The sequence below is a fragment of the Balaenoptera acutorostrata genome, chromosome 15, assembly GCF_949987535.1.
Source record: "Balaenoptera acutorostrata chromosome 15, mBalAcu1.1, whole genome shotgun sequence".
Lineage (NCBI taxonomy): Eukaryota > Metazoa > Chordata > Mammalia > Artiodactyla > Balaenopteridae > Balaenoptera > Balaenoptera acutorostrata.
This window is the reverse complement of record NC_080078.1, coordinates 71,145,162-71,163,100: the sequence shown is the minus strand read 5'-3', so window position 1 is coordinate 71,163,100 and position 17,939 is coordinate 71,145,162. Positions and strand designations below refer to the sequence as shown.

The following is a 17,939-nucleotide window of genomic DNA, read 5'->3' as shown; positions in this document are numbered from 1 at the left end:
GTGTCTCCTCCTGTCAGCCCCCTGTGTCTGCGCGAGCTCCTCCCACCACACCTGGCCCCCGGCCCTGCCCGCAGTGTCCGCCACCCCCTCCCGCCGGCTGCCCCGGGTCTTTCTGTCAGCCGCCAGCACCCCCTGGCTGGGACGCTCCGCCCCTTCCCCCCGAAGCCCCTCCCTCCGCCCCATCTGTCATCAACCGCCCCCCCCCCCCGCCCCGACCTCACTGCTGGCTCGGGCACCCTGGAGGCGTGAGGGTGCCGCCGCCTCCGCTCCCGGGGGTCCGAGTAGCCCCCGCGGGCCACACGGCTGCAACGAGGGGGTTGTGGCGGGGCAGTGGGGGTGTCCGCAGATGCCCGCCGGACCATGTGAGGGTGCGTGTCCCCGTGTGCGCCGGCTGTGAGCACCGCGTGTGCGCCCGAGCGCCGGGAGGGGAGCGCGGGGGGCGGCCTGACCGACGTGGGGCGGAGATGCCGGGCGGCCGAGAGCCACTTGCTCCAAGTCCCTCGGGCCGGCTGCGTTCTGCGGGGATGGGGGCAGCCCCAGGCTCTGGTCCGCTCAGGGAGGCAGCTGAGCCGGGACTCGAGCCACTCGGGGTGCAGTAGACTCCTCCATCCTGGGACCGGTGTTTGCCCTCGAGAAGGCAGCGAAGCTGGGCTCTGGGTCCCCGGATGCCGCAGGTGGCATGTGAGCAGAGTTTGGGGGCTTGCTAAACCTTCCCAGTTTGGGATTTCCATTCAGAGAAGCCTGTCGGAAGTGATTGAGGAGTGGGTGGGATGAGGAGCTTAGGTGGAAAGTGTTTTGAGAGCTTGAGTCATTTTGAGTTGCGTGGTTTGCATTTCTGAGCAGTGATTGCCCTGGGATTTTGCCCTGCGAGAAGATGTTATGTGGTGGGGCGGGGAGGGAGGGGGGGAGGGGGGTGTAGAGGAGGAGGGAGGGCACACTCCTTTCCGTCTTTATCTGTGTCATGTGGACGTATAGTATGTTTATTCATGAGACCTCCACACATCCTCAGTTTTAAGAAGGATTACAGTAGTTTCCATTTATACACGCTCTTGTATGCTGTTATCTTGATGTTCTTTATTTGCAGTAACTTCGTATTGCATATTTCAAAACTAAGAGAAAATGCGTCCTAAAACAATTGGTATTTTGCCGGATAATTCTCAACCACGGGGAAAGAGCCAAAAGCGCACTTCATTAGCTGGAACAACTTATTCGGGCTTAATTTGTTTCTAAGAGACATACAGTGGAAAAATCCAGAAGCGGCGTAGTAGTAGCTAAGAGTGTTAGGAAATTAATGAAAAGGGCCCTTCTATTGCTGCCTTGGAAAGATGGTGTCAAAGTTGCTGTAGAGGACAGAGCTGCTATGTAATGATAAACATATTAACCAAGTTGGTTTTGTGACCTTGATACATTGAGTGGTGCTTGATTTGTACAGTGCTTCGTAACAGGAAAACATTGCATGGGAAGCAGGGTAATTTGGGGAGAAAATGGTCCCCATTTTTTTTTTTTGGTCATATTTAAATAAGATTTCAGACTAGGGCAGTCTCATGTGGGAGTGGGTTTTTTTCTTTTCTAAGATAACATCAAAAATTACAAAAATAACTCATGGTTAAGGCAGAAAACTAGGAAAAAAAAAAACCTAAGAAAAGCATAAGAAAAAACCCACCATCCCACAAACCACAGTAAGCCATAGTTTGGTATTTATCCTGTTAGTCTTTTGTTCCCATATGTATTTTTTTTTCTTACAGAAATGCTATTGTACCATAAGATTCTTTTATTGTCTGCTTTTTTACATTTATAAATAGATTGTGAGAGGTATGTCTTGTTTTTATAAGAACTTGTTCCTTTTTTGAGCCTTTTAAAAAGATTAGGTCCTTTGCTTAGAGAGCTCCAACAACTTCGTATCTTAAAGTAAAATCTGAAGTCCTTGCCGTGGTCTACGAGGCTACCTCTCTGTCCTCACTTCCAGCCCTGCCAGACAGATCTTTTTGCTATTCCTTAAAAACTTCAAGCATGCGCCAGCCTCAGCGCCTTTGCATTTGCTATTGCGTCGGCTTGGAACTCTATTCCCTGGATACCATGGTTCTTCCCTCAGGATCTGCTCCAATGTAACCTTTTAAGGCCTTTCCCTGACCACTCTGTGGAGGATACACCCCATTCCCCTGTCCTCCTTAACCAACCTTACTTTTCTTCATGGCACTTACCACCACTTGGCAAATACCTATTTATTTGCTGGTTTATTGTCTCTTTCCCTCGATTAATCTGGAAGTGCGAGGCTTTTTTCACTGGTGTATCTTCAGGGCCCAGAACAGGACCTGACCCATTTTGGTGCTTAATCAATATTTGTTGAATGAATGAATGCTTATTACCCACCCATGCATGTAACCTTCCTGGTAGCCTTCTAGGCTTTTATTTAATTAATTAATTTATTTTTTAACATCTTTATTGGAGTATAATTGCTTTACAATGGTGTGTTAGTTTCTGCTGTATAACAAAGTGAATCAGCTATACATGTACATATATTCCCATATCCCCTCCCTCTTGCATCTCCCTCCCACCCTCCCTATCCCACCCCTCCAGGTGGTCACAAAGCACTGAGCTGATCTCCCTGTGCTATGCGGCTGCTTCCCACTAGCTATCTATTTTACATTTGGTAATGTGTATATGTCAATGCTACTCTCTCACTTCGTCCCAGCTTACCCTGCCCCCTCCCCGTGTCCTCAAATCCATTCTCTACGTCTGCGTCTTTATTCCTGTCCTGCCTGTAGGTTCATCAGAACCATTTATTTTTTTCCTCCTAGGCTTTTAGATTGCTATATCATGAAGTGGGATAACAATCCTTTAAAAGTCAGGATAGTCCTCTCCTTTACATATCTGAGGAGAAGAATTTTACAAAGTGAGGCTTATGATCTTAAAAAGAATTACAATCTTGATTTAACTTGAACAGTTGAGGGAAGGAACAGTTTTGGCAAATGTTACTGACTCCTTCTATGCATTATACCTTGTGTAACATTGGAAATCTTTGAAATGTATAAAGTATCTCAGTTGTGTTTACTGCTATGATTTCAGTGTGGTAGTTCTTAGTGATAGTATTAGCCTCAAGAGGATAGTGAGTTTTCTGTGTCAACAGATACCCAGAGATATAATTACAGCTTTAATGCATTTTCATTTGAGGAGTAGCTGTTATATTTACTTATTTTCCTGGCAGTTTTATCCTTTTCAATTCCCTGGTTATCAGTTTTTGGATGGCCTAGCAGGTAACTTAAGGTTTTTTTTTTTTTTTAAACATTTAAAAATAAATCCGTGATCTCTTGAGCATTTTACAACTCTCACGTGACTCTTGAACTGTTTGAAAGTACCAGCTTCATCTTTCAGGATGAAATGACATCTGTAGTAGAACATATAATTGCATTTTCATTATAAGGAAGGGAAAAATTGTATATTGGGGTAGAATTTTTACAGAGAGAATATAGTGTGAGTGTAAGCTTTCTAAAAGCTTAAATTTCAAGTAGGCAATCTTTAATTTCAGTGAGTTTTTGAAAAGAATCCTTGCTTTTTGCTCTAAAGGAAAAGAATTCCTTTGAACACAATCCAAACCTTCAAAATCTTTTTTCTTATGCCTCAAACATATGAGAACTTGGGGAAAAAAAAATCCTAAATGAAAAATTTTATTCTTTTAAGGCCTAAAGGGAATGTGTTAAGAATTAATTTTTCTTTGTTCCACGGGCATTTATCAGGCACATAGTTGGGGCAGTTCTGTGTCGTTTTGTACGGGCTACATTACCACGTTTCGTTTTAGATTACCGACCTGATTTGGTATTACTTCTTCTCTTTTCTCGCTTGGCTACCTCCCTTCTCTCATCATAGTCTCTTCCTAAGTGATCTCATCCATTCCCAGGGCTTGATTACCCTCTGGATGCAGATGACTACCTCAGTAACACCTCCCGCCTGGACCTTTCTTTGGTTCTAGACTTACATTTTTACCTACCGCCCCCCTTCTCTCTCTCCTGGCAGCCTCACAGTGATCTCAAACTTCACGTGTCCAAATCGATTGCTCAATCTCCCTCTCAAACTTCCAAATTTGTATTCCTCATTCTTGACCCCTCTCCCCTCTCTCATCCAGCTTTCCCCTGCCCTGAGCCTTCCCTGTCTCAATGTCATTACTGTCCATTCATTGTTTCGCCAGAGACCTGAAAGGCGACCTGGATTTTTCCCGATCCCTCACCCTACCTCCAGTCGGTCGGCGTGGCCTGTCGGCCTAGCTTCCAGATACTTCAGATCCTCCCTTCCCTTCGTCCTCCTAATCCAGCCACCGTCTTCTCTCAGCTGGATGACTGTCCCAGCCTGTCACCTGGTCTCCCAGCATCCACTCCTGCCTTCTCTAACCCGTTCTCCTGCCAGCAGCCAGTGAGCCTACCAGCCCCTGTCACCCCGCTCACCCCCTGCCCACTTCGAGGCTTCCCACCGCCCCCAGACCCATGTGCACACTTACTCAGGTGCCGGCCTCTGTCTCCTCTCTGCTCCGCTCCTCGCTCGCTGCGCTCCTGTCAGGTGGGAGCATCATCGGTTCCTCTCAATGCCAAATTCTTCTCCTCTTCTGTACAGCCCTTCCCTCTGCCCGGCACTGTTCCCCCGACTCTTCTCATGGAAGGTCCTTCTCCAACATCTGGGCTCAGTGAAAATGTCCCTCCTCAGAGGAGCCTCTTCCCTGATCACCCCTTTACAGTAGCTTCCTCCCCATTGTCCCCCTCTCAGTACGTGTGCATTTCCTGCTAGCACTTCACTAAAATTCCAAGTATTTCATTCATATGTTTGTTTCCTTCTTTATTGGCTACTCCAGTAGACTGCAAGACCAAGAGGGCAGGGACAGCCTTGGCCTGTTTATGGTCCAGTCTGGGCACCGTGCTCTGCCTAGACTCCACCAGCTGCAGGTCCCCAGTACCTTCTGAATGATAAGAATTATTATAACAGCTAACCTTGCTTGAGACTATGTGCCAGGTCTGTGGCTAAGTGTGTTTGTGCATTATCTCTAAATCTCTGGGAGAACCTACTAAGGTGGTGATGGTTATTATATTATCATTATATTATTATATTACCATCATTATATTATTATATTACCATCATTATATTATTATATTATCATTTTGGGGGTTTTTTTGTTTTGAGAAAATTGAGCTTAGAGAATTAATTTTTAAAATACGCAGCTAAGAAAGTGGTGGAGCTAGAATTTGGATCTGTATGATCTGACTGCAGAATTCATTGCTTCCCTTTGATTCGTTGCTGCCTTCTGATATGAATGTAGGAATGAGTGAATGAATGTGGAATATGCAGTGATATTAATATTAGGTGGTTCCTCATGTTTGTGTTTCTGAGCATATACTGGAGTATAAAAAAAAATGCTTGGGTTAGGGTGGTGCATTTCCTGGGAAGTTTCTGTTGATAACCACTGTGCCAAAGCACAGAGATTAGTTTGTGTTTGGGCTCTGTGTTTTACTTTTACCTTTGCCACTTTCTAGCTGCAAGCTCTTGGGCAAATTCCTTAACATGTCTAAGTCTGTTTTTTTCAGCTGGAAATGGAGAAACATAATAGTTCTTATCTCACAGGGTCATTGTGAGTAGCATAATTATACACAAAAAACCGTCAATGTTAGCTATCAATATTAATATTATAAGGAGGAAAAAAAAGTTAGGAAAAGACGTTTAGCCCCATCCACAAACTAGAGTTTGGTTAAGAGTGAAAGACAGAAACCATAACTAACAGTAGTGTTTCACTGACTCTGGTTTTGAGTTTATAAAAATTATCAGGGAATTAACTATTTGGCTTGGGATTTATAATCATTCTATTGATGTATGCAACTTTATGTTTGTATTTAAACTTGTTCAATGCTTGTAGGTAAGATAGTTTTGTTTTCTTCTTTTTCTTTTTAAACTCCTCCCAATCTTAAAAAGATTCTCAGGGTAGAGGGATCCTTTGAGAGGCGGGCTATTTTTTTTCCCCATTCACCACCGTTACAGATTACTTCAGTTATGATTATCACCAGGGAGTTTACTTCAAATAACCAAGCAAACAGTAGGCCCAGTACAGGCATGGATGGGCTTGGCAGCCCTTACGATGGAATATCTGGGCACAGTTGCATTTTCTGGTGGGATGGCTCAAGAGCAAGTGCCAGTCTGATGACTTCCATCATCTTTGTGAAATAGAGGGTGAGGTTGTCCTCTAAGAGTAAGAGGGAAGAGGTCAGAGGAAAAACAGGGAGATTTGACATACAGTTGAGGTCAGGAAGAGGAAGAGTGAACTTGGGGCAACGTCCATGACCTCTCGGCAGTATGCAGGGCTCCGTTGAGGTAGGAGACCGTGGATTGATCAGGGCGCCAGGAGCATTCAGCTGCCTGGGTTTAGGAGCAAAGAAGACATATAGTTGGACTGAGCCAGGGTTGAGTTTTGCTGGGGGTGTGCAGCGGAAGGACAGTGGAGTAGAGGAACTGAGGGTGTTGAGCAGGGAGTGATTAACACGAGCGGTAAGGGGGTCTCTGCTGCACGTGGATGAGAAAAGGACCAGAGGTGTGGATGAAATCAAGCAATGGATGTATTGGAGCGATGGAGTAATAGGAGGATGTGGTTAGAGAGCAACATGTGAGTGGAAGATTTCAGAGTTGGAGCAATTAATTACTGGACATGACAGGCGCCTGGGTTTTGCCACAGACATAAGTGGCTGAAGTGAAGCGAACTCAGTGAAGGAGGTCAAGTAACTGAGGCTTGAGTGTTGTTTGGGTCATCCATGTGGTTATCCAAACCATCAAAAGGGTGGCGGGACATTTGGGGTGGAGAGAAGGAAGGTGTGCTAAATCTTCGGTGAATGACATCCTGGCAATGAGAAGAGGTGTGATGACCAGCCTGCAGGAGCCGCAAAAGATCAGGGCATTGGCAGAGCAGTGACCTGGAAGCTCTGTTGGTTGCAAGGTCTCTTTGGAAGAAGTTGGCCTCGGCCCAGGTTCATTATGCTTCTAAAGGAATCCCAATTCCAGGTGGGCAGCATGGATGGCATATAGATTTGTGTTTCTAAACCTGGTCAGGGAAATCATCTGAGGGTCTGTGTTAAAAACACAGATTCCAGGGCTCCACCCCAGGCCCAGTGAATTAGAATTTCTAGGAGAGGAGTCTGAGAATGTGCATTTTAACACTCCGCCCTCCACACATACACCTGGTCGTCCTTTATAATTAGGCAAGTTTGGGAAATGTGGCTGTAGTGGGTAAGAACACGGGGTCTGGAGGCCGACTGCCTGGGTCTGAAGTGAGGCTGGTGAGAGAGAGCCTTAGCCGGTGACTCTTAATAGCTTGCCTTTCCAGGTCTAGCTGATATCAGATGCACTGAATTAAGAGACCCTCCATTAGAGGCAAACCCCCTGACGAAAGCAGGAAGAGACAGCTGGTGATGACAGAGACAAAAACTCTCCACAAAATAATTCAAAGTACAGCAGTTTGGGGACATTCATAGAGGAAACAGTCTTGTTTGCCTCTGTGGTCTCCGAATACATTAATTAATCATAATTGCTCTCCTGTTCAGCAGGGATAGGTCAAATTATGGTTTGATTAGTTCAGAAAGGCTGAGAAGGAAGTAATGCGATTGAATTTAGAAAGCTTTCTGTTCTAATCTTGCATGTTTTAGTGCTTCAGTTATCAGTACAATTAACCTATGTGACGCAGTTCTGTCTCTGAAGATACTGGATTAAAAAACCCTTTACTCAATGACAAGGCAAAGACAAGAGCAGTTATTATCCCTGAGTGGCTGCAAACATGCCTAGATACTTAATATCATGATACCAGCAACCCTACCAACCCATTCTCCCTATTTTTATGAAGAAAATTCTGTTTGTTTCCATGACAAGGAAAAGGAATCCTGCAAGAGAATAGCTGCTGGGGAGGGAACTTGGAGTTCACCATCCTGGGGTGACCACTTAGAATGCCTTGTTGCTGGTGAGGAGGGTTTGAGTTGAGTGTTTGGAATATTAAACTATACTTACCACCTGTTTTGTCATGCCCAAACACTAAAGCTTTGGGAAAACAATGTTGTTACCCTGCTAGAAGTGGTTGCTTTGGACCTTGAGCCTGAAACTTGAATTGCTCGATTGCGTGCTCTGTTCCTTATTTCCAGACTGAGGAGTCTGGCTTTCAAACTGGTGAACTGGATGTCAAACATGGCATAGCATCTCGGCTATATTCCTGTCACTTACCACGTCCTTCCATGCGCTGTCTCATCTCCCTGCTGAACTGCAGACAGCCATTCGAATGCACATCTTGAGACCAGTGGAGGTTTAGCAATGCCAGCTCCACCAGAGCTTTCTGTTTGCAAGTTGAGATTAACTAATTCCCTTTTAGGAAAAAAACCCAAACAAACAGGAATTTAGAGTATTTTTACCTTGTAGAAAAACACTTTCTCTAAAGCTGAGAAATACTGACAGAGGCCAAAGAGGATTTTAATGATACTAATGTGTTCTCTAATGTCACACTTTCCTGCCCTCCAGAGCTCGGGAACCCATGAAGGCTCTGCTGTGTTATGGTGCCCTTTACAGCGTCTGAATCACTAAGAGTATCTCAGTTTGTGAAGTGTTTGTATGCCTGCCTTGAACTAGGCACCTTGGTATTAAAAAAGAAGGTCTCTGGTCTCCAGGAACTTTTTTTTTTTTTTAAGTTAGACAAGGTGCATTTAAATCTCTAAGCTCAAGCAGACCATGTAGTGTGCTGCAAAGGAGGTATAATCAAAATGTGGGATCACAGCAAAAGAGAGGTTATTTCTGGTGGTGGGTAGAGGTGGCAAGAGGGGGTTGGAGGCTGCTTTCAGGGAATGTTTGTAATCAGACTGGATCTTGAAAGTTGGATAGAATTTTGAACTATTTTTTATATTCTCTGTTTACTAAGGCATCATTTATTTTAACAAGACTATAGAAATATTTCGGTGCTTAATGAATTTGCGTTCAGTTATCTAAATGACTCACTCATCCAGAATGCCTCACGCCTTAATTATTTTGGATAACTTGTCTCTGTAAGTAAAATATGAAGTATTAAGGAATGTATGATGGAGAAGGGCTTTTATGGAAGCCCTTAAAGGTAATCTTGGAATCACAGTGGATATCTCAAATCCCTGAAGAAATGGAAATACAGTGCTGTGGTGGTGACTAGACAATCAGAATGACAATGGAAGGCATATGTTTGGATGTGTGGTTTAGGAACTGGGGGAAGATGGAGCTCTAAGTGATACTGGTGAGAACTTCATAGGAAAGGAATAGTCTGCCGGGTTAGGAGGCCTCTTGAACACCATAATAAACTGAAGGCGGCCAGCTTCTTCTTGTTCTCCCTTGCTCTAGCATGGCTGAGCACACGAGGTTTTACAGGAAGGCTGTGAAGCCATGCCCAGAATTTCTCTTCCTGCCCCAAGCCTCTGTGTTCCTTGTTGCGGGGCTTGTCCTGCCTCAGACCTGCATCTTCGTGCCACAGATTCTGTCGTGTTGATGTGTGTCCTTCTGGGTGAATCCACAGTCCTTTAGCAAGCCCATTTCTTGCCATGGTAAGTTAGCGACAGCTGGACCATTGTACCAGCCTTGCAAATGGTTATATTATACCAGAGACCTTGCAGTTTTTTCTTTCCCACGAGAAGACTCTATTTTCAATCTTCCACTTGCTCCATCAAGCCAACACTTAATTTTCTAGGAAGGTGAAAAACATACAACTTGCTACCTTTTGTGCTGAAATGGGGCCCTGGCTCAGAATTCTGATCCCCTTGGGAATCAACACATACAGTTTTGAAAAGATAGTATTTTTTGCTTATTCCTGATAATGCCAATAGCATTTTAAAAGCCAAGATATTTGGCAGTGCTGTATGTACCAATCTACCATGCAGGTGGCTAAAGCAACTCTAAGAAAATGAATTCAGTTGCTCACCAGTAATGTACTTTTTATGTGTCTACTGTGTGTCAGGTACTGTGCTAGACACCGTGGGGAGCAAGTCAGACGTGGTCTCCCTCTGGCCTCATATCACTGACAGTCTGGCAGCTCCATGGCCAGGAAGCCACCGTAGCTTTGTAGTGTAACGGTAGGCGGAGGTGGAAAGGCCTGGTGTCTAGTCCTGCTTTTGCTTTTTATCAATTACATGACCTTAGGCGTTTGCCCCTCTTTTCTGTCAACTGGACTAAAACACCTTTTAAAAAGGTTTATAAGAGTTTTATCATACTTAAATGACTGTACATAAATAAGAGTTTTGAAAAGGTCAAGTTACTATATATGCAAATAGAGGTGGGGGTAATCAGCTTTGTTCAGTAGGAATAGCTAATGGAGAGTTTCCACTACTCTATGGCTTCAGAGAATCACCAAATATAATATTTGGACTATATATTATTAATATTTCACTAATTCTAATGTTTATTAATAATAAATAAGAAAACCAGCGATTTTTTGGTGCCTGGGGTTAATACAGACTACTTAGTCATCCCTAAAGAACTATAGATTTAATACATACTGGCAGTATTTCAGAAAGCAATATGTGCTTCTAGATATTTAGTATATAACTACAACAATGTATACATGATAATGCTAATAATCTAATATATACCATGGAATTATAGTACAGTAAGACAAAAATGTATCTGAATAATAATCATAATAAAATAAAAAGTATCCCTTGTAAGTAGTAGAAGATATTTTTAGTTTTTGCAGATTTTGATAAAGAGTTTTGAACTGCGTGGGTCCTTTTTGGTTCTGACCTTCTGTTGTTTTTATGGTCCCCTTATACCTGTCACTGAAGAACTAAGACCTTTCATTGTAGATATTTTCTGTAGCAACCTAGACATGACCCTTAGTTTTTCTGAGCCTCAAATTACTCATAAAATGTGGCCTTTTCTTGGCCACACCAACTTCACAACGTTGTCAAGACATTCAAGTTGGAACTGATATGCTACTTTCAGTGTGAGGGTACCCATTTGGTTGTAGGGATAGTGGTCAGGTAATTCTGGCAAGTGAATGCCCTGGAAGGGCTGTGTCTTGATTTACAGCACAGCCCTTGTTCAAGTTTCCTGATTCTTCATCACAATTCAGTGCCTTCTACATCCTTTTGTCCCATTAGCATTTAAAAGCATTTCAGGGACTTTCCTGGTGGCGCAGTGGTTAAGAATCCACCTGCCAATGCAGGGGACATGGGTTTGAGCCCTGGTCCGGGAAGATCCCACATGCCGTGGAGCAACTAAGCCCGTGTGCCACAACTGCTGAGCCTGCATGCCACAACTACTGAAGCCCGCGTGCCTAGAGCCCATGCTCCGCAACAAAGAGAAGCCACCACAATGAGAAGCCCGCACACCGCAGTGAAGAGTAGCTCCTGCTCGCTGCAACTAGAGGAAGCCTGCATGTGGCAATGAAGACCCAACGCAGCCAAAAATAAATAAATGAATAAAAGCATTTTGTTTTATACCCAGTTGGTTGTTAACCAACATTTATGGAGCTTCTGCTGTGTGTCAGGCATTGTGTAGGGTGCTGTGGATGTAGAGGTGAGAGGGCCGGACCCTGACTCCAGAGTGCCTGTTTAAGTCCAAGGCTGCTCATCAACTCTGGCCTGCATTCCCAGCCTGCTGGTCTTCTCTTCCGATTTCAGACTTGCCAGCCCCTACAATCATGAGAGCCAGTTCCTTAAAATAAATCTCTTAATTTGCATGTGTGTGTACACACACACACACACACACACACACACACACACACACACACACACACACACACACACACCTCTTCTTGGTTCTGTTTTCCTGGAGAACCAAGACTGATATGGTACTCAACAAATGCTGTCATTATCAGTGCAGAAAGATGTGCAACAAGTGTGGTAAGCAAGATGCTTAGTGGTTTGGTTTTAGCCGTGTTGAATTTGAGGTGCCCATGGAATCCATGGGGAGATACCGGCAGGCAAATGTAGCCAGGGTGTGGAGAGATCACATGAGTGGTCTGGACTGAAGGGATGTAAATTTGGAAGTCACCGGTCTATAGCTATCAGTTGAAGCTATGTTTGTGGGTGATTTCAGACAGAGAGAACAGAGTTTGTAAGGTAAGGCGAGGTATCAAAATGGAACCCTAGGAAACACTAACATTTAGGGGAGAGGCAGAGGAAGAGGAGCCAGTAAAGGAAACCAAGAAGGAGCAGAGAGGAGGAAGATCAGGAGAGAGTGGATCATGGAAATCATAGCAAGGGAGAGTTTCAAGAGTGCAGCACTGTCAAGTCCCATATAAAGGTCGAGAGAAATGTTGCTGTCTCTCCATTGAACCTAGCTCTTAGGAGGTATCATTAGAGGTGACTGTTTCAGTGTCATAATTCATTACAGTGGGTGGAATAGAGGACCTGGGGTGATGAAGTGGAGATGCATGTTTGCTGCTGCTGCTTCTTAAGGAGCTCAGTTACAACGTATGAGGAGAAGAAGGGGCTGTGAACTTCCTGAGGAAGGGATGATTTTAAGATGTGAGGGGTTCTAGCATGTTCAGAGGCTGAAGAGACAGAACTAGAAGAAAGGAAGAAGGGAGAGAAAGGACAAATGATTGATCAAGGTTTCCTCCATGGATAGAGGGATGTGCACAGGGTCAGTAGTTTTACCAGAGAAGGGATGCCTCTTTCACTTGGTATGGAAAGGGGAAAGGCTATTTGGGGATACAGATATGTCTATAGAAGCTAGGGGGCTGGAAGTTTTGCCCTTGTAAAAGCTTCTATTTTCTTTGTAAAGTGGACCTCTGGCAACATCTGATAGCCAAGGGGAGAGGGTGCAGTAAGGTCTTTGAAGACAGAGGTGAAGATATAAAATTACTGCTGTGGGGCTTGAAAGTGGAGGCTGATTATTGTTCCCCATTGTCTATTGAATGAAAGTTATACTCCGCAGTCTGATGTTTATAAAGTCCTCCAGTCTGCCTTTAACCAGTTCTGCCAGACTCCCTATCTTTCCTTGTTTTATTCCAGCACCCTTGTGTACTTTAGCCGAGAGTGTCTCCTGTAGCACTGGCGTGTGGCTTTGAGAGACTGGATGCTGCAGGGGAGATGCCAGTGGACTATGAGTCAGGAGTCCTGTGGTCCATCTTGGCTCCTCCATTTACTAGTGATGGCACCTTGGACACACCTTAACTTCTCTCAGTCCGTTTCTTCATTTGTAAACTGTTAATTATAACAACACCAATGATAAGTGATGATGATGATGGTTGTGTCAGATGAGAAAATGTATTTTAAAGTATTTTGAAGAGGATAAGGAGTATATAAATGGAGCTGGTGTCATCAGGCCATGAATAGTCCTAGAGCCAGGCGTTTGTATAACCTTTCTTCTTTACCACTAGAGTCCTGTCCCCTTCTCTTCAACTATCTAAATTCAGCCTGTATTACATAGAGAAATGCTAGCTCCTGTAACAGGTAAACTCTGATGGAATCTCAGTGGCTTAAAACATTTTCATGCTCATTTCAAATCCAGTCAGCCATGGGGGCGGGGGGGGGCCCAGACTGGTGGATGTTCTGCCGTCTTCAAACCATGGTTTCCATGGTTGCCCTGGGTATCGATGTCCAGGCAGCAGGGTGGGGGAAGAGGAAGTCGATGATTGGGAGGCTTTGATGCATCAGGCCTAGGATGGGAGCTGGTGACTAAGGCCAAAGGAGAGATGGTTGAGAGGAGGCATTTACTGGATGGAGATGAATTTGGGGTGTGTGGGTTTTAGTGTGCACAGAAGGGTGGAGGGGGCTGAAAAAGAGTGAGGCAGGACCTGTGGAGCCTAGGACAGAATGCAGAGGCCACTCCTCCTGCCTTGAGAGACAGAGCTGGGGAAGGGGGAAGGGCTGAGGGGCCCAGGACTGTTCCCCATGAAGGCGGGGCACCACAAAGGTAGGAGAGAGGCCCCCAGGGCGGGGGGAGACAGGTGGGCGAGAACCCGGGTGTCTACACACCTTCTGAGATGAGCTTCCTAACAGCTGGGGAGGCAGACCCTGTGAGGTGGTGCCTTGACAAGAGACACTCAATTAATAGGCCGCAGAGAAATGAGATAGGACTTGAGGTTTTTGACATCAGAGCCCCTGGTGGTGAGAGCCAGGAAATACCCCACCTGGAGAACCGGAGAACCTGGACTCTGAAGTAGGCTTGAGGGGGGAACCCCTGGGGTGGGGGAGGGGAGCACCTCTGTGGCAGCTGTTTCTTTATAGGTGATTCACCCTTTGGCTGCTTGGGTTGGAGGAGGGAGGGCAAGAGAGGAGCATTCCAGGCAGAGGGAGCAGCCTGAACAAAGATCCTAAGGCAGAAAAGTGCTTAGAGGGTTTGGGGACTGAACAGAGGCCATCCTGGTCCATGCTGAGCAGGAGGGAGCGTGCGGGAGAAGGTGCTGGGGAGGGAAGCGGGGCCCGGATCGCACAAGCGTGTACAGGCCATGGCCAGGGGGTGAGACTTTATTCTAAGGGCAGCAGGAAACCGTTGTACACTTTGCCTGGGGGCAAGATGGTCTGATTTATAGCTTAAGAAAACTACTCTGGCTGTTGTATGGTGAATGGGTGGAAGGGAGGTCACAGGGTATATTGGATGCGGTGGGTAAGGGAAAAGGAGGAATTCAAGACGGAACTGAGTCTGGAGCTCAGAGCAGAGGTTCAGGCTGGCAAAGAAAATTTGATGCTGTATTTCCTGTTAGCTCCCTCCCTGTTCTCAGCCAAGCTTCCTGTGAGTAGCCTTATCCACAGTCTCTACTTCCTCACCTCCTCAACTCAAGCCTCTGTGCTCTGGCCTCTGTCACTGCCACTTCCCTGAAATGTCTAGGGCGAAGGGCACTTAAGGCCCTTTATGATTAGCCAAGTCCAGGCCTTTGACCCTCTCCTGGCTTGAGCTGCATCCAGTCACACTGTGAGCCATTCCTGCCTTGAAATTCTCCTTAGCCCTCTGTGTCTCTGGCCCCTTTGTGGTCCCCAAGTCCTTAGACCAGTTCTGAAACGATAGCATTACCCAGGCTTCTGACCTTGGTCCTCCTGGATTTCCTCTGTGCCTCTTGGAAAAGAAAGAGCCCTCCCTGCTTTCATCAGGGCAATGCCTACTTGCCTTTCAGCTTCATGTCAGGTGCCCCCCACCTTCAGGAAGCCTTCCCTGACCCCTCAGGCTGGGTTAGGTGCCGCTTCTCCTCCATTTCCACTTCTCCTGGAGCATAAAGTGGATATGGTAGCACTTAGCACCCTGCTTACTTATTAGTCTACCCAGTCTAACAGTACTGGAAGGATAGGATTACAACGAAATACCCTGTGATCTAGGACAAAGATTGCTTTCTCCAGTTCAGGTGAAAGCCACACTTTATAATGAAGGTATCTACACCTGATTGTATGTCCTTTAGTAGATCATTCATTTCTCACTGGGTCTGAGTGCTGTGAAGTCTGGTATAATGTCTTCTGTGAACAGAAGGAATTCATTTAGCTCCATAGAATTAGTAATTGTCTCCATCTTCTGAAAGGAAGAAAAGCTGAGAATTTAAGAATATGAATTGCTTCAGAAGAGCTTCCGAAGACCAACATTGCCTGGTAACTTGGTTCTCCGCTCCCTTGCCCCCACCCCGAAACCTGTCACAGGTGCCTCACGTTTTGAGATTCCACAATTCTGGGTTTGACGTTCCAGCTGCCTCTATGGTGATGAGCACTAACGTTCTCCTGGGCTCAAGTGTGATCGCCTTCAAAGGCAACAAATGGGCTGAATGAAAGATGTGCTTCTGCCTTTATATCCTTCCCTCCTGCTAACCAGGAGTGAAAAAGAAGAGGTGGGTAGAGACAGAAAAGTATGCACATCACGCATCTGGAATTTCAGTAAGGTTCTGGGTGGTTAATGTCACTAAACTCTCATGCTTCTCTTTCAAATGTCTTTTTCTACCCTTTCTTTCTTTTTGTCGTTTCTCTCAGTTCCAAACCCACTTTATCTTTGTTGGCAGGTAGAACAAAGAAAAGAAAATGTCGAATCACTTTCTTCCCAGTGGCTGGATTTTTAGAATCTTTAAAAATTTTTTTTCCTGTGTTTAGTTTTCTGAGACTAACAGAGCAAAAAGCAGAGATGCCTTTGACTAAGTGGAACTCTTAGCTTCATTACTCAAAATAATGCTGCAGGTTGTACTTGTGTTTTTTGGAGGTAGTGTTGGGCTGATTATTTTCTAAGAAAAAACACTGTAAGATTGTTATTTATTTTTAAATTTAGACATCTCTCAAATGAAATAAGAATGCCTAAGTGTGTGTAATAAGGGACTACGTTTGAGTCCCCACATTACTCTCTCGAGGGTTTGCTGTTCTCAGGATGAGAAATGCTTGCACACACACGAACTCCACTGTTTTGATTCCCACTTATGTTTATTTCTGGTGTCCAAACAAGACATTAGGATTACAGATGCTCAGATAGGAAAGGACGCAGGGTTTTCCAGTGTGCCCACCAGTGAGATCCCTTCTTACGTGGGGGACCTCTCTGTTAGCCTGAGAACATTCTTCCTCACAGGAAACTACAGTCTTTGACCCTTTGAATTTACTTAGTGAGTCTCTTCCACCACATATAGCATGTTCAACCCTTTAAGTACTTGAAGACAGCTATCTTCCCTTTTATTGCCCAAGTCCTTCTTTATAGACTGTGGATTCCTGATTTCTTCAGATGTAACCTCCTTCCTTTTTCTGCGTATTGTGGTCCTAATAGAGCAGCCCACGGTTTTGTTAGCTTTCTCTGGTGGCTCCATCTCTTGTTAAACTTACTGTCAGCTGAAACCCGCCCTCGTGGAGCCCGCCTCTGAGTGGAGGTTCCAAAATGTCTATTTAACGGAATATTTTTTATCTGAGTGGTCTTATGTAACAGGAAAGCATTTTGTTACATTTGATAATGTTGTAATATACTTTCCCTTAAAAGAAAACAAAGGCTTTTAAGTCCTAGGGTGCAGGTAAAATACCAGTAAGGCATGGAATTTGATTTCTTGCCAGAGGAGGCTTAAGCAAGTTTAGTTGCGTCTGATAATAAAGGCTGGCATTGACTGTGCCCGCAGAGCATGCCTGCCACTGTGCCAGGGATTGTTACACATATCATTTAGTTTCCTACTCACAATGACCCTAGTTAATAATGATATCATTAATAGTAGACACTGTTACTGACCTCATTTTGATGGTGAAGAAATGGAGTCTTAGAAAGGTTGGGACTTGCCCATGTTTCACATATCATAGTGTGACCCAGACCTTGAGCTCCTCCTATGCCACTATCCTCCCTCTCTGACACCTTTCTGCTGGGTAAAGCTCTGTGTACCATGCCCTTCTCTTGTGCCTCACGTTTAGCTCTCTGGTCTTAATTAAAAAGTAAATTTTGAAAAGAAAGAATTGGATGGTTCTTTGCAACTCACCAGGGCCCCTAGAAGAGTGCTCTGCATATGGTGGGTGCTGACAGGAGAACTGAGGTCCTTAGTTCTGTGTCTCCGGGCCCAAGAAAAAGAGAACTTAGCCTTGGGATGACTAGGGTCACTTCAGACCCCATAAGTCCATCTTAAACCAGTAAAAGTCTAATGCTGTCATGGTGGGCTAGGACTAAACCTTTGATTTGCCTTTGGGCAGCTGGCTAGCACAGACCAAAGGGGAGACTATGGTTACTGTCGTTAAGGTTGGACCAGCAGCCAGGACTGAATACAGGGATCTGATACCCAGATCAGTCTTGGCTCTGTCTTCCACACTCACCCTCTGTGAGCCTTAGTGTCCTCCTTTCCTGGGAGTTGGAGGGAGAGAAATGTATGAGGGTAGCAGGGAGCTGTTTACTCCACGTTCTTTTCCCACTCTTTCAGAGGTTAAAATAGCCCATTTGGTGTTGGAGAGTCAGTTCTTGTGCCGTATTTCCCAACTCCACACTTGAGACAGTGGCACAGTTGGAAGGATGGGACTTTGGGAAGCTGCTGTTTCCCCTCCCCCAGTCCCTAAGAAATT

The 17,939-nt window shown here is 45.2% G+C and overlaps 1 protein-coding gene across 6 annotated transcripts in view; it reads left to right on the top strand.

Annotated features, from left to right (window-relative positions):
• ZHX3 (zinc fingers and homeoboxes 3) overlaps positions 1-17,939 on the top strand; it is a 141,570-nt gene that overhangs the window by 21,390 nt on the left and 102,241 nt on the right. For 4 of the 6 annotated variants that reach the window (XR_009005400.1, XR_452044.2, XR_009005399.1 and 1 more), the window contains exon 1: positions 230-368. The exons of the other annotated variants lie outside the window; for them this stretch is intronic. The gene's annotated coding sequence lies outside the window, so the exon portion shown is untranslated. Of the gene's footprint in view, positions 1-229; positions 369-17,939 lie in introns of those variants that run through there. 6 annotated transcript variants of the gene reach the window in all.